This window comes from Corapipo altera, unplaced genomic scaffold (assembly GCF_003945725.1).
Source record: "Corapipo altera isolate COAL_440 unplaced genomic scaffold, ASM394572v1 2, whole genome shotgun sequence".
Taxonomy (NCBI): domain Eukaryota; kingdom Metazoa; phylum Chordata; class Aves; order Passeriformes; family Pipridae; genus Corapipo; species Corapipo altera.
The window spans coordinates 4759808-4784691 of NW_020884890.1; positions in this window are offsets into that span (position 1 = coordinate 4759808).

Genomic DNA, 24884 nt, shown 5'->3' on the forward strand with positions numbered 1-24884 from the left:
TGATGTAAAATGCCAAAACAATTGCAGAAGGTTTTTTGGTGGGTTTTTTTTCCCCTTGTTCATTCTTTATGGAGAATGGTTAACTGCAGCCAGCAGGATATCAGTTCTTCAGTTTGGTACATTATGCATTTCTATTAGAAATGAGAAAGTACGTGTTAGCACAGGTTTCAGGACAGCACCAGTAGGTCTTTCACCGATGAATGGTAAATTATCTTCCCCCCCCCCCCCCCCCGGAAGCCACCGCGTGGCCTGGGGCCACCCCCAGGCCCATGCAGGGCCGCCCCCGCAGGGGAAAGGAGAGAGGGAGCTTAGCCAGTGTGGCTTTGCGCCCTCGTGAGAGAGGAGAGTGGCAGCCTCAGAGCACACAGAGGTTTGCCTGTCTGGTTTGGGGGAGGGGAAGGGTGCCGGGCGGGCCATGGGAGTCCTTAGATTGGCGGGTGGGTGGGCAGGGCAGCCCTGCATGAAGTGTCGCAGGTGAGTGGTGGTGGGAAGATATGAGGTAACATGGTGGGGGGAGGATAAAGTCAGGGTGAATAATGGTTTCTTCTGGGGCGTTGTGAGTCTTGGCCAGGTTAGGGCCTTGAGAGGTACTCGAGCCCTGGGTGGGTATGGGGGCCAGAATGGTTTTGGTTGGTTGGTTGGTTTTGGCTCACCTGCGGCTACTGCCCAGGTTTGGTATGTTCTGGATATATTCATTACATCCTGAAAAGGCGGTCAGGACAAAGGGTTGTTCCTGGGTATTTCCTTGGGATTGAATATAAATAGGTGGCAGAAAAGTAGGAAGTGTAAGACTTGCCCTAATTGTTTTAATAGTAGGAATGTAGCGGGTGTACCCCTATGTGGTTTTGAGCTATGCTGGTGATGGTACATGCCTTCGGTAGGCTCCCCCATGCCAGACACTTCAAAACCATAGGGCCAGATACAATACATCCTTGGGTAGGATGAGCTCGTTAGCCTTCTGGCAGTCATCCTAGGAGAAGGACAACTCTAATCACAAACCGGGGCAGATGGAGCTCACTTAGCCCTGTAAGGCCATTCATCTAAGAGAAGGTCATTCTAATTAAACCTACGTCCTGAGGACCTCACTGCCACCGTTCAAGCTCACTCGGTCCCGGCAAATGAACCTTAGGATTAAAGGGTGGGCCCAGTTCCCCGCAAACTGCATCTCACCTAAAAAAATCCACTGCGCAGCCTCAAAGGTAAATTATCCTACCTATATCTCTCCTCCCTTCTAAATTAAAGCACTTTAAATCCCTTCTAATATACTTTTCCTCATTAAATAGTTTAGACAAAGAGATTTCTGGATTTCCATCAGCCATACCGGCGCTAATACTAGCAGAGTAACAACCAATAATTCTGTATGTGTTTATGCTGGGCATAATGTCGCCTGTAGCAAGGTTGCACTAATTGGATCAGGTAAAAGGAAGTAAGGCATCAGAACTGCCAGCCTGACCTCATTATCTCTTCTTGTTACAGTTAGGTTACAATTGAGGAGGGGAACTGAATTCCAGCAATGAATATTCATCTCATTAGGTCATCTGAAGTATGGCAGGGGCTGCCTCCTCGCCCTACCTGAGCCAGATTGGGGAAATGCTTTTCCAGGGTCTTTGGGACATGCCAGAAAGGGGGTCCTTGGAGAGGAGCATCCCGGAAGCTGGGGGACAGGACGTAGAAGTCCAAGCATGGGACAGAACTCTCTCTATATGGCTTTGGCTGCCAGAGCACTGTGGACTCTCCGAGTCCTTGCTGGGGCACCCAGCCATCTTCTCGCTGTCCAGCTGAGCCCAGACACACCATCAGTTTGCTGTTTATCCCATACTGAAGACAGGGAAACCACCGCAGCGCTGGTGGTTTTCCCAGCCCCTGTACGGCACCGTCGTCCAAAAGTGAAAGCAAAACTCGTCACCTCGCCACCAGAGCCGCACCATCCCCACCCTGCTGCTGCTGCTGCTGCACGGAGTGGAGCTGCCACGCCGCCTCAGCCCCCTGGAGCTCAAACCCTGTCAAAGCTGTGCCGCCTCTGCAAGGAGCTGCACCCCCTGCACCAGACATCCATCGCCCGCTGCCCAGCCCCAGCGGGCATCAGGGAAAAAAGAGCCTTCTGTAACCATGCCAGCGTAAAACCTTTAGAGATGAAATAACCTTCCATATTTTGCTTTTACCCCTTTTTCCCCTTTTTGTTCCCGAGGTGTGGAGGCGCCACTTGTTTTTGATGGATCTTTGTTTTTGTGGGTAAACCAGTATTTTTCTCCTTGTGTTTTTGTAATTATTGCTATTTTTTGTTAGTAAATAGTTATTTTTTTCATTTATACCTCTATTGTGTCTCCATTGTAACAAATATACAAGCTGTAAGACAGGATTTATTTGTAAAAGATAGATGCCTAGAGCTATAAGGGAGGCCATAGATATCCAAAATATTCATATTGATACAATAACATATAGTACAGAGCAATGGGTGACCCATACCTTTCTAAGAGTGGCTGCTAGAAGTGACCTGAGCTGCCCTAATCATTGGATATTCACATGTAGACATCTGAATGATGCACAAGGTGTTTGCAATACTTGAAAAAGTTTCTCTACTAATAAATTGCATTGTACATAAACTGATTTTAAAATTTGAAACATTTCTATACAATTGCCTGAAATGTGTCTTTACAGGTTATAGGCATCATTACACAAATAAACCTATTCCACCATTCCTGTAGGTAAATATTTGCCACCTTTGTTTACTTTTGTAGAGGTTTGACTAATTAAAGTGAATGCTAGATTTGAAAAGCTAGACAATCCAAAATTTCTCACGGAAAATAAAAAACGGGGCAGAGGCTTTATGAGAGTTCTGCTTCACATAATTTCCTTGATGCTTCCACAGCAACGTAATTATTATTTTTGTGCACAGTGTACACAGAACTTGGATGTATTTCACCTCTGCTATGGAAGAAAGCAGTTCATAACACACTCCATTTGTCTTACCAACCCTAAATCACTTAAATATAAAATATTCTGTCAAGTATTTAGTATTTATACTCCAGTTTGGTATCTATACTCCAATTCTAATTTTATTCAGAATGTGATACTTTTTGAAAGGTACTAACTAAAAAAAAAAAACATAACCTCCCAGTTTCAGACTGAAATAATTTTTTTAGCTCTCCTAATGGTACACAGACTAATTCTGAACCTTATGCCTTTTTATTTCTTTGGGGGGGGCGGGGTGAAGTCTGACAAAACTCACAGCATGAGAACCAAGAATTAATGGTGAATCTTTTAGCCAAGTTCCAAGTCTAGTTATTGCATTTATGTTAGATATATTTAATCATTGAACTCATTATGAAGACCTATATAAAACTGTCTTACTGGATATATAAGAACTGAATTTTCTTTCTATATTATCTTAGTGTTTTCAGTAAAGAAAGAAATTACATTTATTTGCCATGGTGTGCCCTGTTAAATTTATGCTCATTATTATATATATCTTAATTCATACACAATTATTAGGCAACATTTTCTGTTTCTCCAGCATAAATTGAGTTTAACTCCTCTTGCTTTAATAGAATTTGCTGCACATACAGTGATGACACAAAGAACACCATTTTGCTCAGTGACACTCTGCAGATGCTTTCAAATGTCTTCCTGTGTGAAACCAGGACACAGGCAGAATGTGCAGCCTTCATTTAGAGGTGGAAAGCTTTTGTGGTTTCTCCAGGAGATAAAACTTGAGTAGTCCAGTTGAACCCATACTCCTGACTTGCTTTGAGAGTAGCACAGAGCTTAGAAGTAAGGAGACTTGACATACTAAAAATATCCAAAATATTACATGGAATATGATATGTACAAAGACTAACCTTTAGAGATTTCTTTAGAAAAGTGCCAGACATGGGCTTTTATTCCAAAAGAGGCTTAATTTTTCTATTGGACATTTTTAGTGATATAAAATGAAATTTAAATCTAACAGAAATATCAAAGCTTATTCCAAAATTGAAAAGAAGCAAATTATCAGAAGAGAGTAAAAGACCCTTGAATAATTGAAAAACAGCTACCTGCTCCATAGAGACTTGCCCTCTCGAGGTTTTAAAAGTGTTGCAGGAAATGCAGCTCGCACCAACCAAAGGGCAAGGCTACAAATTTGAATTGAAATATTAATTTTCTAGTAGAATATATATTATTAAATGTAAAATAAATACTAAAATAACTTACTTATTGCAAACTTCTGCATTACCTTTAGAATCATCCTGATTTTGTGGGTTATTCTGCTTATGCTGCTTATGCTCACAGGGTGGTGAGAAACAAGACAAAAACTATAACACCTTAACCCTACCTTCCTTCTCCCCAGGCTTGTCTTCACTCATTTTACATCTCCTCTCCACACCTGAGCATTGCAGGGGGGTGGGAAATGGGGCTTGTGCTCAGGCCATAACAGCTCCCCTCTGCTGCACCTTCCCTCTCACACTTTTTCCCAGCTCTGACGTGGGCTCACCATGGACCACAGCTCCTTCAGGAGATCTCCATGTGCTCCAGCATGGGTTCCTTCATAGGCTGCAGTGGGGAAGCCTGCTGCCCATACTCTTCTTCCCGGGTTGCAGGGAAATCTCTACTCTTGTGTCTGGAGCACCACCTCCCCCTCTTTCTTCAGTGGCCTCAGTGAGAACTGTTGCTCTCATATATTCTCAATCCTCTCTCTCATGGCCTTTGGCGTGGCATCTGCTGCTGCTTCTTCACTATCTTTCCATTGACATGCCCCTGCCTTGGCTGTGGGTTCAGCTGTATTCTGCAGTGTGTGGATTGGAGCTATCGGGAACCAGCTGTGTCCAGCCCTCAAAAACTTTCTCAGTTTCCTCTAATATAAAGGAAAGTATTTTTTTCAATAGTCTCCTACTTAATAAGAACCATCTTTAGATCTGTACCTACCATCAATGGATCTGCCAGCAATCTCACCAGAATTATGGAGAATCTAAATCTAGATATAAAGCTCTTTCCTAAAAACTGCTTAGGTTTTGACTAGCTTAAAAAAATATTATATCCATTTCAGTCACCAAAGATATTGCATAAAACCATGCTTGTTTCCTGCGAGTGTCTCAATGGACATCTGATTTATCAAGGTCCTTTTTCCCCATCAGCCAAGTCATAACTGTGATTGAGAAGATGGAGTTGAGGAGTGGTGTGAATCCCTTAGATACCTGGACTAATTGGAAAGTTCTTGTATTTGCTGATTAATTCTAGAAATGGATCATTACATGCCATTTTTTTATTACAACCATAAAGTATAATGTTGACCTGTCATCAGAGATGAAGAAATATTTTAAGTACAACTGCTCAATCCTACTCTCCCTAGAAGTATCTTGTTCTTCTGACAAGTCTTCATTATGCTTTATGGCATTAATTAGAGACAAAATATAGAAAAATATTTCAACTGTCTCAGATAGTAGACAAAAGTAATATACTTTTTCCACCAATGTGAGCTAACCTCTATATTGAAAGTGCCACTGGAGTATATGAGAATACTCCTTGGACTGTCTATACTTCTATCTATTTAAACAATATAACAGGGATTGTCACTATTTTCCTGGATGGATGTCTTGTATTGTAGAGCAATAACCAACAATATTTTGTATGGTAGATTACAAAAGAAGTTTGAATTGTCTTAGGTGAACTTAGTATCTTTTGTAACAATAGAAATCTCAAAACACTTACTAATAATAAATTGAATACTTTGAGCCAAAGTTTTCTTAGGGAAATACCTCCAGCTCGTGGAGACAGGCAGTTACAGGTAGCTTTCACTCAGAACAAGCTGTACCATTACCTAGATGAGCTAATCAAACCTTCAGATACAATACGCTTTCCCTTTAAAAAATAATTGGTCACTAACTGTGTATCACATTGTTGATTGTCTGGCAGTTAAGGTGAAAACATCCACAGGGCCAAAGAACTCTCTGCAATGAACACTTTAGCCTTTTGCAGCTCTCCCCAGGCTGTACCTGCAGAATAACACAACAAACTGCTGTAGTCCAAATGACTTTGGTACTCGATAGGCTCAGCCAGCAGTAATTGCTCTATTGCAGCTGGAAGGCTTGGCTCATTTTTTGCTAGGAAACATTTAGTTATTTGGCAGATTTTATGTGGAAATTAGCCATCAGATGATCTGAACTATGTGGCACAGACATATAGAGACACAGTATTATTTTAAAAAAAATAATTTTTGTGATCTTGGCACTGGGGAACTTTTTCATGGAGTATGAGAGTCACAAACAGGACAGTCAGTTGCTCTACAGACGGAAACAGGAATCTCTGTTGCATGCATCCTTGCAATAGTGTCTTCAGCTGGATTGCATAAGCCTTCTAAAATTCCTGTTCTGCTCAGTTTGTAAATTCCAGATGGTCTATGGTCCTACACAACTGCTCCAGTTATTGGCCATCTTAACTACACATAAAATCTCTCTTAACTGTCTTCCCTATGTACAAAAGGCTGGCCTACACAACTATTTCTACATCTGCTGAAACTGTCTCTATTGACCACTTACAAGTGCCTTATCTAAGTACAATTTTGATACTTCTGCAGCAGGAAACACACAAGGGAATGTCTGGAAGGGCCAGATTTTCCACTTGGGATTTTAATCAACATATTTGAAAAGATGAAATTAGTACACCAGAGCAGAAGGTACCCGAGGGAAATACTCTGAAAACCTTCTTGAAGCCACTTGGAAACCTTCTGCAACAATTGCTCAAATACTTTGTTGTGAAGAATGTGGGATTTCAGTCAATTAACCTGCCTCATGTTCAGTGTGTTGTTTCTGCAGAAGAATGGTTGGGAAATTTCTCACTCCCCAAGGAATTAGCAATCCAAATTAACTGGATGTGTAAGAGGTACCACTCTGATACCCAGCTATGCAGCAATTGTAATACACAAACTGTATTTAATACTTTTATCCTAAATTCCATAGTGTTTGCCATATTTACAATACCTCATAAAATATACTTGAGGTACCACGTGTATTTTAAGTTGGTTTATAAACTAGATTATAACTACTTCTCAAGCAGAACAAGAAATAAACGTTTTGAATTATTCCTCTATTTCACCTCCTAGAAGCATTTAGCTTCCAGTTGTTGCAGATTCCTAAAGTACCCCAGTCCAGTACTTCCACAGAGACTACACACAGACTCTCTGCATAAAAAGAGACATGTAGGAAACTTTGCAGAAGACAATGGACATGAAAGCAGGTTTTTGCTCATACTTTACTCCCAGCAAACTTGGTACCTGCACACATTTCTACAGAAACATGGTCATAACTCTTTAGGTCTTTTACTTCATACCTTTTACTTTAGGTTAGTTCTTTGACCTAACAGAACTGCTGCATACTGACAAAAATTTTGAGAAATTTTAGTCCCAGTGATAGTCAGGTACATAAATAACTATACAAAGTAAGGAACAAGCAATTTCCAAAAGCAACTCAGATTATGTCTAAGAAATTCTTTTCTGCTTTTTTTTTTTTTTCCCTAATCTGGAAGTAGCTTGTAATCCTAAAACCAAATGCTTTGCCTCTCCACACAGTGATCTCTGTTGTCTACCTCCACAAAGAAGGCAGATCAAATCTGACTTTTGAGAACAATCTTTCACACACTGTATCAGTAGCGGGAATTAATACAACAGAACAGTCCCAGAGACCACTTAACAGCTGAACATACACAGAAGGAACAATTAAAGAAAGTGAGTTTTTAGAAGATTGATTAATTAGTGCAGTTTTAAACTTTCCTGAACCAGAAGTCATTAATAACACACTCCCTACTAGTGGCTAGTTCTTATTATCAGTCATTATAATTATTACTATGTATTCAAACTATTCAGTCCTTAGCAATCACAGATGACACTGGCTGCCAAAATGCAATACCAAGGATTTTATGCCACTTAATTACCACTGATGGCTTCAGTCCTGAATGTTCTTAGTCTCCATGGTGAAGGTAAGATGGATCTTCAGTGGATGTCTTCTCCCCACCACCAAATTTTATAAGGCTAGTTAATTCCCACCCCTCAGCCTCAGCTCCAGGCTGTATCCTGCCTGATCCTGGGGGGAATATTACTTTTTCAGGCTGTGGCACGTGTCTTATGGTGCCTTATCCTGCTGCTCATGTGCTGCTGCTGCTTTTCCTAAAGCAAAAGAAGTATTTTCCCAGTTCATTAGGCTGCATTTTTTCAACAAGCACTGACTGCCCATTGGTGTGTTGTTAATAGATCTGGGGATGCTGCCTTCAACCAGTCTTCGTATTTTCAAGGTCTTTGCTATTAACCCACACTTAAACTGTGCACCATAACAGGAGACACCTGGCATCAAACTGTGTTCACATCACAATTTCTCATATATTGATAATCAACCTAACAGGCCAGAGCTGGAACTTCACACTGTTTGCATGAGGTGCACAATAAGCATAAGGCCCAAGGCAGGCAATGGCAATACTACTTTTACTGGATTATTAGGTAAAAAATATTTGAGCAGTTATTCTATTAATCTGTTCCTGTTTGGGTTCAAAAGAAGCTACAATTAAAGTCTGCTTTACATGCTTCTACATTTACAGGTGTGATATACACGTGCTTTAGCTGCAGCTGTTTTATTAACTAGTATAGCTATAGCACCAGGGACTGAAAACTACATAAGGCCAGGCAGTTTTATGAAATTTATTGCTAGATAAGCTTCCTTAGGATAAGGAGCAGCTTCTCAAGCTATGTTTACCAGCAGGGAATCCCTTACACATGTTGATGGCGTATTCTTAGTGTTGACTAGGTCAGCCTGGGAAATAAAGCTGAGCTAATTTCATATGTCTATAGAAAATCCTCCAAAAATCAAGTTTTGATCCAAAAACCAACACTGTCCTCTAGGTCCTGCTACACCTTTATTAAGCAGCTACAACTGCTTCCTACCTCTCCTGTTACTCCCTATTAGGTAGAGGAGCCATCACAATCATCTTTGTACCTGTTAGTTGGCTTCAAGGGACATTCCCGACTCCTCTGCCACATTTCAGTACCATACCCAGAGTTCGTACTATACGTACACTTTTGTGACTGAGATTGTCAATAGCTATTGAAGAAGAGAGTAACAAGCTGCTATTCTTGGGTTTTGAGCTACATGTACTGCATGGCAGTTATGTCACTTAATTTTCAAGTATTCACAGGCTGTATCCAAGCTTTTCTCAGCCTCATATATTTGAAACTCTGTGGAATGGCTTAACAGTGTGCAGCTGCTTAGGACAAAATCCAAAACATCTATTTAGGGGTCTAAAAATAGGCATTTAAATTTACCTAATTACAAAGTACTAGAAACCCCACAGCACTGCAGATCTGGAGTTCAGGTTCTCTGAAACTCAATCACACCCTACTCTTAGCGGTCTTGACTCTCCTGGGGAGCTTTCATATCAAGAGGGACAATTAATCTCTTAGAAGTATCTAATTGTCTCCAGCCACTATACCAGGAACTCAGCCACCTTATTTCATCATTTTACCTGGCCAAGATGGTGGGTTAACATTACAAGATACATAACATAAACAAGATACATAATTCCAATAAAGGCAAGAACAGCTGTGAGAAGGAACATGCTGCAAGCAGTCTTCCCATTAATCAAAGAATGGTGTGTTGAATTTTTCTTTTGCTGATCACTATTGCCTCCTAATGCATGCTGATAGGGATATCTTACTCAATATCTTATCTGTACTCTGCATTAAATAATACACCTTGGAAAACAATTAGATTTGTTCTTAATCTCATGTATATAAAAATTATCGTGATTTAGTGTTGCAGTCCAGGAGAGATATCAGAAGTTTAAGAGGAAGAATGATAATGCTCAGCAAAGGTAATCCTACTCTGGTATTCCACTGGCATTAAACTTTGTTCCTTGTAATCAGGATTGTATCAGAATCTATTTCTTCTGGTTTTGTTATGGCTCATCTTAATCAGGCACTCTTTTTAGTATTCACAGAGATCTGGTGTCAATGTTTCGTTCACACCAAATGAAGATAAGTGGTTTGGGTTAGCTTCTCAGATGACAACCTAATTAAACACTTAAATTCGAAAATATAAGTGACATAAAGTACAGAGGTGTTTATGTAGTTTATGTAGCAGTTTCAGGTATAAAACATCCATGATTAAAGAACTACATTTTGCTTTACTCATTATAAAGCAACTGAGCTTAGTTTTATGCAAAGTGAAGGCACACTTTCTTTTTAATTACCCTTATGGGAGTTAAGTATCACTCAATAATGACAGTAAGGAAAAAAACCAGCTAAAACAATCCAGCTGCAAATTAAACAATTCAATTATGTATTACAATAGCTGGGGCAAGACCAAGCCTAATGGGCACTAAATCAGAAGGTGACTTCCTATTGGCTGTGTTGGTCATATTCTGTTTGTCTTGCACATTGTCACTGTTAAGGAAGACTGAGGTTGATTGATAGAATGTAGTTACGAGTCTAGAGTCTCAGACTTAAGTCATAAGCAGCCTGTCACATCGAGTGGCCTGGGATGATCTAGCCATTACTGGTTGTATTTGAGTTGGACTATGCACACAGTCAACAAATCTGGGCTCTGAAACCCTGCATTCACAGGTGGTTATCTTCATTGCCTGGTGAGTCTACCTTATTATTTTCTCCAGACTGCCTTCAGTTTGACTAATAAATGTATTAAATACAGAAAAGTCAAGAATAAATTTTCCACAATTTCTATTTCCTAATAGTCTTTTACCATGGACTGCCTAGCATATCTCAGACTTGCCTTCTTTTAGCATAGATCTCCTTCATGACTTCTACTACACTCTACAAGCCCCCTGGAGCTTTCATTCCTTGGGAACAAACACACAGAAGAAGCAAAGAATGAATACCTTTCTCACTCCAGAAGGCTACACCCAGCCCTGTCATTGTTAAGGAACATAGTCTACTAGTAAAACAAATGCTATATACTGCTGATGGGCATTGAACATAAATGTTCGTTCTACTCATCTACCCTTAGTCTCCAAATTTTCTGTACTCCTTTTTTTTTATTATTTTTGGTGATACAAAATGGATTTGACATTTATTGATAAGTTCAAATAATGAAAAATTTGAGCATGCTTACACCTATTATTGTGTATAAAAGCCAGAAGTAGTTTCTGCTTGTGTAAGTTGATCCTGTGTTCAGGGAAAAGGTTCAGTGATTTTGATTTAGTTACTTTTCTATATGTGTTTTTGCTTGATGAAAAATTAGATTCTCTTTATGGGGTTTTGCCAGAGAAGGAGGCTCCAAATGGGGGGAGGGGTGTATGGTATGGCTATACCATAGAAATGTTCCATCTGCTTACTTAGAGCATTCTCTGGTGCTCCAGTCCAGTTAAGACTACCTCAGCCTATTAGTGACTTATGTCTTTCATAGGACACTCTTTTTGACTGTAAAATAATACATCTCATTCAAGCTCATTTTTAGCCATATTTGCTAAAGATGGTACTCTATTTCCATACTGCAGTAGCAGCTCTGTCTGGAACTGCTGAGGGAAGAACAATAGAATGTTTTGCTTTCTGGGGCTGCTTCTGGTGTTAAAAAATAATAACAGAAAATATAGCTGTGCAAGTATGTGGTGGATGATGAAGTCGTACATTTGAAGCAGTTTCCTTTTTTCCTTGTGTATTGCAAAGAAGTGTATGTCCTCCTGCAGAGATTGTTTCCTTACATTTTTTTATGTTACCTTTGTAATGATTCTACATTAAATCACTCTACTTGCAGAATAGATTCCTGGTTTATAGCCTATAGCCTCATTTTTTTATATATTTTATTAATGTTATGAATATTTGGACTTTCATCATTTTGAACTGTCATAGTTTGAAGGGAATAATCTTAATCTTAAACTCCTTCTGCTTGTCATGTCTGATTCCACAAAAATTCTGCTTCTAATTTTTTTACCTTAAAAGGTTTTTATTTATGTCCTTACCCCTGTATCTTACTCTTTTCCAGTCCCATATTCCCTCAAAAGATCCTGGTTTAATTTGATTTGAGCTTTATTTCAGTCACTGTGCAGAGACAATTTCTCTACTAACGGCAAGAAAATAATGTCCTAAAAAGCAAGTCCTATGGGAGATCTGTAAATGACAATCATCTGCTTAAAATATCACAGACTTATTATGCTAAGTATTTCAGTAGTGAATAATGTAGTCCAGTCTTTAAGCTTGCAACCCAGTTTCTTATTTCTCTCCTGGTTTAAGTCATTCACAGGAATTCACTGGCTGAATTATATTTCTGCTAACTTGCCATTCAGTTTTAAGAGACAAATGTCATTATTGTGGAAACCAATTCCTTCCTTGGTTGTGCAAAATATCCTTTCACTTTTTTAATAAAAATATAATTCTCTATATACAGCTGGAACAAATAAATAGTGCAATAAAAATTAGATGCTCCATTATTGCGGTGCTAGCAGTGCTACTTAATATTCAAAGGAAATATTGTAGGGACTCAGTTTTGATTTAAATAGTGACTTCGTGTGAAAAAGTGACATACTAGTATTATATAGATAGGCTACTAAAAAGCAAAGCTGATCAGGTACTTGTCTATAGTCTGACTTTCTGATGGTGCCCACAACATAATTAAAGAATTGTGATGGTGTCTGGTTACTGACAGCTGCCTTCTCGTCTCTTTGTTTTCTCCTTTGTTCTCTCTGACTTACCGCAAGGCTGTACAATTACTGATCTATTATTCCATTGCCAATCGTTAGCTAGTTCTTATTAACAACTTTCCTCACAGGGGGTGTCGGGAAAAGGGAGCAGTGACTTTGCAAAAAAGCAAAAGCCATTTTGAAACCTGTTTAAACCACATTAAAAACTTCTGTTTCTATAACATTTGAGCTGTTTCTTTTTCTTCACTAGTCCATCTCTGACAGGACTTCTTCCATCCTACATATGGCAAATCCATTGCCACAAACTTTTTGCCCATTACGATACTGTAGGTATCACAATGTTACACAACCCTTGTTGCTGCATTTCTCCCTGAAGATTTCTTAGATTAAAATGGGCGTTAAAGTAATTTAGACTAAGGCAGTAACAAAATGGAAGGGGCAATTGTGAAGAGGTAAGTGAGTAACCTAAGGTCAGATTTAATGAATCTTAACTAAATATCCAAATAGCAAAGAAGCTTAGGCACAACTCAACTTGTTTTAGTGTTATTTCTTAATTATCCTTGTACTGAATGTTAACATTTTCATAACATAAAACCTGAAAAGAACTTAATTAAATATACATACACACTTATACATCTTTATTTGTGTGTGTGTGTATTGCTAAGGAAATCTATGTGCTTCAAAATATATCTGTTTTTCTTCTATCAAGTTTAATTCCTCTTGTCTTGAGTGAGGTGTCATTCAATATTCTTATAAATAATCTGGTTAAACAAGTGCAGGCTGCTGTTATTGACCCTTCAACAAAGTTTAAACCAACAGGGGTAGCCAATACGCTGCTGGATTAAAAGAAAATGCAAAATAATTTTGAGAATTTGGGAAACAATTGCATAGAAGTCAACACAAGCAGGTTCCAAGTGATTAATCATCCACATAAACTTGTTTCAAAGGCATCTGGTTAGCTAATAGTTCTGTATAAAAGCATATAGAGGTTGTAATAGATCATGAACAGAACACAAGTCAAAATGCTGCCAAAGAAACTCCAACCAAAATAAACCACAACAGAAAAATCCCAGAGGTTATCATGAGATATATGAAGAGAAGCATTACCTGTTAGATGCATTTTGTGATTTTTTCCATCTACTTGTTACTCGTAGGGCCTTAAGGCTGAAACATTGGGTCCAGAGGGTATAGAGGAGAACAATGAGAATTATTAGAGGTCTAGAAAACATGACCTATGAGAAAAAATTGAAAAAAAATTGGAATTGTTTAGCTTAAGGAAGATTGAGGTGGATTAAGATAATCTTCAAGAAAAATAAAAGGCTGATGTTGGAAAAAAAGGAATACTCTGTTTATGACCACAGAAGATAGAATAAATAATAATGGGCTTCAGTCTCAAAAAAGTATAAATTTACATTTAGGAAAAAAATGTTTCATGGTAATATTAGTGAAGTTTCTTGCGAAACTGTGGCATCTCATCACCTTTTTTTTTTTTTCTCTTGTGAGATGAACTAATACCTGTTAGAAACAACTGAGGGAAAGTTGCTGCTGTCTGGGATATTTAAAATATTGTGACCTACTGAAGTTCCTACCAGCACTATGAGTACATGATTATAAGATGATTATTTTTCTTTTTACACATTGGTTATGTTATTTCTGATAATATAGTAGATATAACATACAGTAGGGGAGTAGGGCCATTAAAAAGTAGTTCTGTGGGACAGGTAAATGACAGCAGTATCTAAATGTTTTTGCCAGATCCTTACGTGAGGGATTTACTTTGTGTCATGTCTCCTAAAAGTCAAAAACATCAGGCTGCATCCAGAGGGCTGGATAGTTCAGAGAATGATATACAGCACTAGAGCATGTAAAACTTTAAACAAAATACAATTTACAAGAAAGAAACATCAACTAAATCCTCCCCTGTCTTCTGAATTCTCAGGCTTTTTTTGAACTTCTTGAAAACTCCACAGGCCTTTGAGCCAGGCTTACATGGCTCCAGTTAAGTCCCTGCTGTGCTGAGTATGTCAAAATCCATTGAATTGTTGACTGCAACTGGCTTGATAAACTGAGCTGTTTATTCTGGGAATTTTATGCATTTGACCAGTTTTGCATTTTTAATAAAATGCCTATGGCTTAACACAGGAAAAAACAATAAAGTTAATGGTGCTGATTCTCATACTGCTTACATCAGTTTGTGTTTGAATTAACTTCACAAATATCAGTGAAATTTCTTCTGGAATACACTAATGAAACCAACTCAGAATCAGGCGTACTTTTTATAAAAAATAAATCTATGTTAATTTTTATAAAAGTCTTCATCTCCAAATCCATTAAATATATACTTAAACACCAAGTTAATAGCACACAGTATTGTTCCCCCAAGCCATGGCTCAATTTTCTCACTCTGATTAGCTAGCAATTTGTACAATTACACCTAAATGGATGCAATGCTGATTTCACTGCTTATTTTATTATAGCACTAAAGCAGGTACAGAACTATCTGCAATGCTTGTTTACGGTATTACTCATAAACAATTTTTTTACACGCTCTATTAAAATTTCCCAGCTTGATTAGCTACCAATCTGCACTAAAACACTCAAGTTAAAATGAAAAGCTAATTGCTCTGAGTTTTTCAGATAATTTACATGCAACAGGATTTATTGGTGCTAATGAAGCTCCAGAGCAGGATGGCTTCTACCTCACATCCTTTTTCTACCTTTCTACCCAATAATAAAATACAAAAAAAAAGGTCAATATGAGAAAGTTCTTTTAGATCTGTAGAGTAACCAATAATCTGATAATACCATTAAGTCTGTGAAAAATCCACTGAAATCAGTGAAACTCTAGGAACTCTAGCTGAAAATTATTATTGCTTGGGTGTTCCCACGTATACGTGAACATACATTAACTCATTGAACTCTATGTTTCATGGGACCCCCTCTACTGAGAAGATCAGAAGAGGACCAACAGGTCGCCGTCTGGATACATGGGGTGGTAATATCTTTCTATTTAATCTGTCTCTCTCTCACTCTCTTTTTCTCTCCCCCCCACCCCTCCCTGCCTCTCTCTTTCCTATTTCTTTCTATGTCTCTCTGCCTCACATTTACTGTTAAATAAAATCCATACTATTGACTTTGGCATATGGTCTCAATTGAACCTTCATATGGGTAGAAACATCTCTCTCTAATAATCATAATAATCAGATCATAACAGTTATCTTTTTTTCTTCCTTCTTCCCATTCTGCTTCCTGAGCTAGTGGACCGAGGAAGAGGGACTAGGAGATTAGGGGTGGAGACAGACAGGACAGCTGACCCCAACTGACCAAAGGTATATCCCATGCCATATGATAATGGCAATAAAAGCTGGGGAAAGGAGGAGGAAAGGGGTGGTGTTTGGAGTGATGACATTTATCTTCCCAAGTAACTGTTATGTCTGATGAAGCCCTGCTTTTCTGGAGATCGCTGAACGCCTGCCTGCCCATGGCAACTATTGCATGAATTCTTTATTTTGCTTTGCTTGCACATGCAGCTTTTTCTTTCCCTATTAAACTGCCTTTATCTCAACATATAAGATTTTTCTCACTTTTGCTCTTCTGATTCTGTTCCCCATCCTGCTGGGACAGAGTTTCATGGACAACTCATGAGGGCTGAGATGAATATGAGAAGCATAAAATACTCCTCCATGCTGATGTGAAACAGATAAATTCCATAAGGATTGCACAGATCACTGGTGGTGTTCTAAGTCCAAGACAGAAGAAAACAAGATAGTTATAACAAAAATTTCAAGAATGTTAGGCTATTGGCCAGATACCAACTGGCTCTTTAAAACACTTGTACTCAGCGAGCAGAAGTTTTTCTTCAAATAGAGGCACTAGAGGGTTTTTTCACTGATTTATTCATAACTAGAATATGTCCCTGACATATCAAAGTCACTAGAGAACAGCGAATAGAAATTCACAAGAGAAGTTTTTCAGAATAAGAATTCAGAAGTTATCCTCTTAAACTTGTCAGAGATATTTCTTAGCAAATGTATGAGATGAAATGCATGTATGAGAAAAGAAACATCCCTTGACAAGTAAGTGATAACAAATGTTCATTAGGAGTTCATTGAATTCAGTAATTTACTTTTACCTTGGTAGGAATAATACTATCAGTAACTGAATATATGTTATGGTAACTAAACCCTAGAAAAAATATCACAGATGAAACCACTGCCAGTTTACAGTTTATTTTGAATTTAGAAATATCTCACTTCCTTCAGATAGACCAAATGTCTGCGTTTTTCCAAAGTGTTAAAGCTTTTCAAAAGAAATATTGTGATGACATTAGAAATTAATGTGATAAGCAAGTTTCAGTAAATATCTTGTTAAAATGTCAATAGCTAGGCAAGGAAGACAAACTGTTCATGTTCTAATATGAATTTGTACCCAGAAGAAAACTTTACAGTGTAAAGATATTGCAGAATAAATATTTTCAGGGAAATTAAATTAAATTCTATTTGGAACCTTTACTGTTTCTTCTGGTATGCTTTTTTGTTACGTTAAAAGATGGTTATCCTTCTAAAACTTCACAATCAAACTAAACAATGATAAATAAGCAAAAACTAGTTACAAATGCTGTGATAAAGAATATTACAAGAAATGGGCTATTGCTTCTATTACAGAGGACATCAAACTAGATATTCTAATTGTCCCTCCAACTTTAAAAAAACTCATTATTTTATAAATCTTGAAGAAAATGTCTAAGAAGCTTAAAGATCCCACATGTGATGTAGTTGAGGTTGTTTCAGGAAGCACACAAGAAAACAATGGAAGCTGATACTCTGTCAAGTAATTCATCATAGATTGCACAAAGCAACAAACTCGATCTGCCACTTTTATGAAAAGTTGAGTCACATGTAAACACAATACAACAATACTGAGACTCTAAGTGTCATTAAGAAAAGCTGAAGAGAAGAAAAGAATATAAGTAGAAAACTTGACTCTCTGTGATACTACCTAATGTTAGTCATAGAGGGATTTGAACTCCCTGGAATCTGAGCTGTTCACTAAATGTTGAATTAAGAGTTGTAAAATAAATGCATGAAACATCTGCCTCCACACCTTAAAACTAAGGAATTTTTTCATGGAAAAAAAACCCCAAACAATAATGTTGCAGGTGGGTTTTTTTTCATTTCCAAATAGAAAGTGATTCTGTGAAAATACATTTATAACAAGAGAATTAAAAGTATAAGAGGGAATATTAGTAAAAGTCCTCTGCTCTCAAATGACACACATTCAAAAGCAGGGTTTTATTTGAGAACATGCCTCTTCATTGTGGTATATTCCACAAACTAAGTCAAAGTTTGTAAATGAGGAACAAATAATATCATTTTTCCCATTAATAACCCAAAGACAAATATTGTAGAAGACTATATGCATGCTGTTGCACTATTTCACCACTTCAGGACAGAAGCAGTTTTATTCTAGAATCTTCAGGGCCTTTGTTTCAAGACCCAATTTATTCTTCAAACAGAACAAATCCAGAAGGAATACAAATCAATACAGTTTCCTTATTAAAAAAAAAAATTGTAGTCCCTGCAAGACCTTTTCCGTTTGTTTGGTTTTCGTATACCCTCTCAGAATCATGCCTCTTACTTTAATAGTTTATAGCATATTCAGAGACAGGGAGTACTTAATCTTCTTTTGGACTATTTTACCCTGCCTGAGAGGGAGTCCACACAGCAAAAAAAGGATGTGGTTTTAACTTCCAGTGTCTTTTCTTCATTTTGCACCTTAAGCTAAATTAAGGAACTATAACTTCAAGCTTATAGCATCCTCAAGTATTAATGAAAGAATCTAAATATAGAAAAGATATTATAAATTAACTCAAATCCTCAAGTCCAGCGAATCACTCCTTAGCGAACTTTTTCTCATTGTTTGTCCATTTTAATTCAAACAATCTAAAACAAAATGGGTTTTCAATATAAAAGAGATACTATAAAAAATGTAGAGTTGTCTTCCTTTTTTACTATGTACTACTGCATGGTAAAATACATCTTCATTTCTGAGGCAGTTGTCTATGAAACAGTAATGTGGCAATTAGGATTATTTCAAAATAAAAGGAATCGTGTGGAAAAGCATATCCATGTACAGAATCTGATACCACTCAGAGGCCCAGTTGATCACAATGGCTCTTATGCTGCTTGATTCTCTTGCCTTTATTTGAATTTAAATGCTAACTTTTCCCAACTCTACAAATAATTTCTGTGATTTTTTTTCAAAACCTGTCCACTATTTGTTTGGTACAAAATCAGAAGAATCTGAGCATTTGTACCTAGACGCTGATGTGGAGCTGTGTTATACTCTGACTGAAGTGCATCTTTTTGGGAAATATGTCAATTCATAAAATTATAGTGTAGACTAGGTTCTTGAAAACTTTGTTTAGCAACAGGTCACTGAAAAATAGCATGAACTCCATTATGTTTGGCGATGAGCTGTCCAAGACTTCTTGGGATGATTCAGTGCACTGTGGACATGGAACACAGGTCTGTTGAGAGTCTTGTGATGCTTGTCTGGTATTAGATGTAATTGAATATGATTGATGTTGAAACCTTAAAAATGGCTGTAAAAATGAACACTTATGGAAGATCTTTTTAAATTCTCAGATTCACACAATCACAGAATGGGTTGGAAGGGACTGCAGGGGGTCATCTGATCAAGTGGGTCACCTTGCTCAAGCAAGATCATTCTAGAGCACATTGCACAGGATTGTGTCTGGATGGTTCTTGAATGTCTCCAATGAGGGAGAGTTCACAACGTCTCTGAGCAATCTGTTCCAGTGCATAGTCACCTGCACAGTAAAGAAGTTCTTTCTCATATTTAGGTGGAACTTCTTGTGCATCAGTTTCTGCCCAATGTCTCTCACATCCTATTGCTTGGTACCACCAAGAAGAGCCTGTCTTAATCCTTTTGACACCATCCCTTCACACACTTGTAGACATTGATGAGGTCCCCTCTCAGTTGTCTCTCTTGATACCAAACAGACCCAGCTCCTTCAGCCTTTCCTTGTAAGAAAGATGCTCCAAACCCTTAATCATCTTTGTTGCCCTCCACTGCACCTGCTCCAGGATCTCCACATCCCTCTTGTGGAGAGACTGTGGAACCCAGAACTGGGCACAGCACTCCAGATTTGCCTCACTAGGGCTGAGTAGAGAGGCAGGATAACCTCCCTTGACCTGCTGACAAGGCTGTTCCTAATGCATTCCAGGATACCATTGGCCTTCTTGGCCACAAGGGCACACTGCTGGATCATGGACAGCTTGTGGTCCACCAGGACCCCCAGGTCCTTCTATGCAGGGCTGCTTTCCAGCAGGTCATCCCCCAGCCTGTATCGGTGCATGGGGCTATTGCTTCCCCAGGTGTAGGACCCTGACCTTGCCTTTGTTGAGTATCAGACAGTGTAGCACTAAACCCGCATTATATGGGGAAACTGTTGTTTAAACATGTCTTAAAATGGCTTTTGGTGGTCTCTTTGCAAACACATGCTTCTTCTTCCCAGCACCCCCCATGTTATCCATGCAGGAATGTCCTGGGAAGGTGTCCTGAGATGTTTCCCATTGGCCTTTGTTAACTCCTTCCTGTGATTGGGTGTTCCTGTAAGCCCCTTGAGACTTCTAATTGGTTACTCTGTGAATCCTCCTAAACCCTATAAATGTAGCATCCCCAACAGTAAAACTCTCTCTTGCCTCCTCTCCACGCCCGGTGTCCTGTCTCTGTGCCTACCATGGAGCCACGTGCGTCGGGGGAGGGGAGGGCACCTCTCCCCTCCAGGCTCAGGGCCAGAAGAAAACCCTGAAGAAACCCCTGGAGTTCCCTTTCCCCATCCTTCAAGGCGTTGGAATGGCTCTTCAGATGAAAATGGAACTAGAACTGGGCCGCCCCGCACGGTGGGTGGGGAAAGGAATCCAGAGGACAGTTCTTCTCTGCCCATCTCTCTGACCTGTTGAGGTCCTTCCAAAGGGCTGCACAGCACTCTGGGGTATCGGCCACTCCTCCCAACTTTGTGTCATCAGCAAAATTGCTAAGGAGGCAGCTACCCCTTCATCCAAGTAACTGATAAATAAGTTAAACAATACTGGGCCCAATATTGAACCTTGGGGGACACCACTAGTGACAGTCCTCCAACTAGACCCTGTGCCACTGATTATGACGCTCTAGGATCTGCCATTCAGCCAGTTCTCAATCCATCTCACTGTCCACTCATCCAGTCCACACTTCCTGAGTTTGCCTATATGAGGATGTTGTGAAGGAAAGTGTCTAAAGCTTTGCTGAAATTGAGGTAGACAATATCCACAGCTTTCCCCTTATCCATCCAGGTATCTGTTTCATCATAGAAGACAATCAAGTTGGTCAAGAATAATTCCACTTTAGTGAATCCGTGCTGACTACTCCTGATCAACATTTTGCCATCCATGTGGATAAAGACCTTTAGAATAACACACTCCATCAACTTTCCAGGGATTGAGGTAAAGCTGACTGGCCAGTAGCTCCCTGGGTCCTCCTTCTTGCCCTTTGTGAAGTCTGGGGTCACATTTGCTTTCTTCCAGTCCTCAGGCACCTCTCCTGATCTCCATGACCTTTCAAAACTGATTGTAAGTAGCCTCACTATGGTGTCCACCAGCTCTCTTAGCACTCACGGATGCCCATGGATTGATCAGGGCCCATGGACTTGGGGATGTAAAGTTTGTCTAGACAAGGAAGCTAAAGTGAGCTCTCCTGAAGTCCATGGTTAACTTGCTGACCTACTTCCTCCTTGCCCAGTCCGGAACTCCACAGTCTCACTGTCACTGTGCAGCCAAGGCTGCCCCCAACAGTCACGTCTCCAATGAGGCCTTCCCTGTTTGTTAATGTGAGGTCAATCAGCAGACCACTTCTTATGGGATCCTTCACTTCCTGTGACAGGAAGTTGTCATCGATGCTTTCCAGGAACTTCCTGGGCTGTTTGTATTTTTCCGTGTTGCTTCTCCAGCAGATGTTAGGGTAGTTAAAGTCCCCCAAAGAACCATTGCCTGCGACTTTGAGGCTGCTTCAAGCTGCCTGTAGAAGGCCTCATCCACTTCCTGCTCCTGGTTAGGCAGCCTGTAGCAAACGTCCACGACAGTGTCACCCTTAGTAGTCTGCCCTTTTTTTCAAACTCATAAGCTCTCAACTCACTCGTCATGCAAACCAAGGCAGAGCTCAATGCATTTCAAATGTTACCTCAGATGAAGGGCAACTCTATCCCCATTCATTGATACTCAATTTGTTAGCTCGCTGGTAACAAAGTATCTGAGGAGGGAAAAAGACACATAACAACTATGTAGAAGTTATATTAAATTCTTTGCACATTTAATTGGGAAAAGTTTCAGGGTGTAATGAATATTATGTTACAGAAACAGGGCAGTTGTTCAACAGTTGTTCAAAAATTTCTTTTTTGATCTTTGTCATTGAGTGAAGGAGATGTAGCAAAGGAGTTTGAAGTTTTCAGTTGTTTTAAAATAATTGCTTTTAATCATATTCTAAAATACTGAAATTCTAAATGATGCTGAAAAATATGGATCCAGGAAAGAGACCCAATGTACACCAGGAAATACTCCTAAAAAAATTTTGACTGTTTTGTCAGGAAAATCAGACAAACCAACATAGTCTAGAGAGTAACAGAAGCTACAAGAACTATAAGGCTGTGGCAATAAATTTTTTTTCCTCCATTAAGATGTGAAATTTAAGCTTTGCATCCTCTGGAGCAAGCTAGACCTGCATTGTTTGGCCTAATTGTAGATTCATCACCTCTTTTCTAAAAAAATTTACAACTGGTATTATTTTCTTTTAAAATAAAGAGAGCAGATGATTAGGAGAGGTCTTGTGTTTTAATAAATCTTCTGTGTAATGGATTGATACAATTACTATAGAAACCGAGCCATTTCTTTTGACATTCAATTCATTTGTATTCATTTTGTATTTACAGTTTTTTGATTATAATTCATGTTTACAGTCCACTAACATAAAGGTTTTATATTGGAAATAAAGACTTGCATAAGAAAGCTTTTTGAAAACTGGGCAACTGAAAATCTGACAATGGAGTAGACTGGTGATGGATTTCATGAAATTATGATTGTGTTATCCAAATGGTATTCTCAAAACAACCAGCAGTAATTTACAGTACTAGCTTGCTGACACTCTTAATGGTAGCACTGGGTTTAGGCTCCAAATTCCCATTGATACCCATATGCCAAATTTTTTCAACCCTTTTAAAAATTTTTGGTATTTGTAACCAACATTATACAACAAATACTAAGATAAATTAAGCATCCATGAGTAAATCTCAGGTAGATGGTATTCCATTGGTTTTTCGACTTTTTAAATTGCCTTTTTCAGTATTTTCTAAACAAAAAGAAAAAATAATTATATTTTCCTTATTTACAGGATTTCTGATGAACGACTTTCTCAGCAGTACCATATGCAGAAACATTTTTTCAGAATTAGAAAGCTTTTATCCCTGCTTAGGCTAATACACTTAGGCAAGTCAGCAGAAGTAGTTCTTGAACACAACAATTTTATAACCACAGATGCAAGTTAGATATTGGAAGAACAGTTTGGTGGCAACTTACCATTCCCAGATCTCAAATTCATATGAATTTTCTACCTTCCTAATGGTGTTACCCTCTCACTCTCCTCAGAGACATTATGAATGGGATTTCTCTCACCTAACTGTAAATATTTATACAGTACAGCCATATTTCAGAAGTAGTCATGTTAGAATTTCTCCACAGTTAGTAGACCAAAAAATAGCTGTGACAAAATACTTTAATCTCTGCTGTTGAATAACATTAATTTTTCCTTGATTTTTTTCTATCGATTCTCTCCATTGACACAACAGGAGTTTTCTGTGACTAGTTCATACACGGAAATGTCTGCATTTGGTCAGAATAGTATGTCCTCTCTTGATCCAAAAGAACTGTAGTTTCTACATACCTAGATCCAGTAGTGCTTTCAGAAATCATTTGAAAATATGTGACCATCCTTCCTCTTCAGGTGCAACAGGTCATTCTCCTTGATCCTATTTTATGCTCCTGGCTGTAGCTTTCTACAGCAGTGTGCTGCTGATTTCTGTGTGGAGGAAAAGGGACACATTGAGAAAGACCCTCAAAAGCAGGTCATATGCTCTGTGAGAACAGAGGATGGAACCTGAGTAGACGGAAGAGAAAAAGAATAGTTATCTTATTCATATCTTTAAATATGTTTGAGAACAGTAAATAAGTAGATTATCTTTGTTTCAAAAAATAATTTAAATTATTGATTTTGAAGAATTTTTTCCAGCTATTTGTGGTATTTCTTCTTAGGTAGTAAATTTTCTGGAAGCTCTGAGCAATTCTTAATGAAAATAATAAGTTATATACAATAACTTCAATAATTGCAAGATGATAGAATCATAGAATGATTTGAGTTGTAAGGGACTTTCAAAGATATCTAGTCCCACACCTCTTTCATGGACATCTTGTGCTAGAGTGGGTTGCTTAAAGCCCCATCCAGCCTGACCTTGAATACTTGAACAACTTCTCTGGGCAATCGGTTCTCATACGTCACCATATCATAAAAAATTTCTTCTTTCTGTCCAATATAAATATGTATAAATATATCTTCCCTCAATTAAAAGCCATTACCCCTTGTCCTGTCACTAAATTCCTCGGTAAAAAGTGTCGGTCATTCTTTCTTATAATCCTCTGTTATATATTGAAATATTGCAGTATGGTCTCCCCAGAACCTTCTCTTTTTGAGGCTGAACAACCCCAACTGTCATACTTTCCTCGTAGGAGATGTGTTCCAATCTTCTGACCATTTTTGCGGCCTTCCTTTGGACCCACTCTCACAGGTCCATGTCTTTCTTTTACTGAGGACTCCCTAGCGGAGTAGAAAGGAAGAATCCCCTCCTTCAATCTTCTGACCACATTTCCTTTGATGCAGCCCAGTATACGGTTGGCTTTCTGGGCTGCATTACACCTTTTCGGTTCATGGCCAAATTTTCAACCACCAATGTTGCCAAGTCCTCTGCAGGGCTGCTCTCAATCCGTTCAGTACCTGGTCTGTATTGATACTGGAAGTTGCCCCAGCTCAGATGTAGGTCTTTGCCATGTCAAAATTCATGAGGTTTACATGGGCTCGCTCCTCAATCCTATAGAGGTCTCTTAAAATTTCACTCTTCAAATTTCGAGAAACCATGAGACAAATTTTTGTACATAACAATAAATTACTAAATT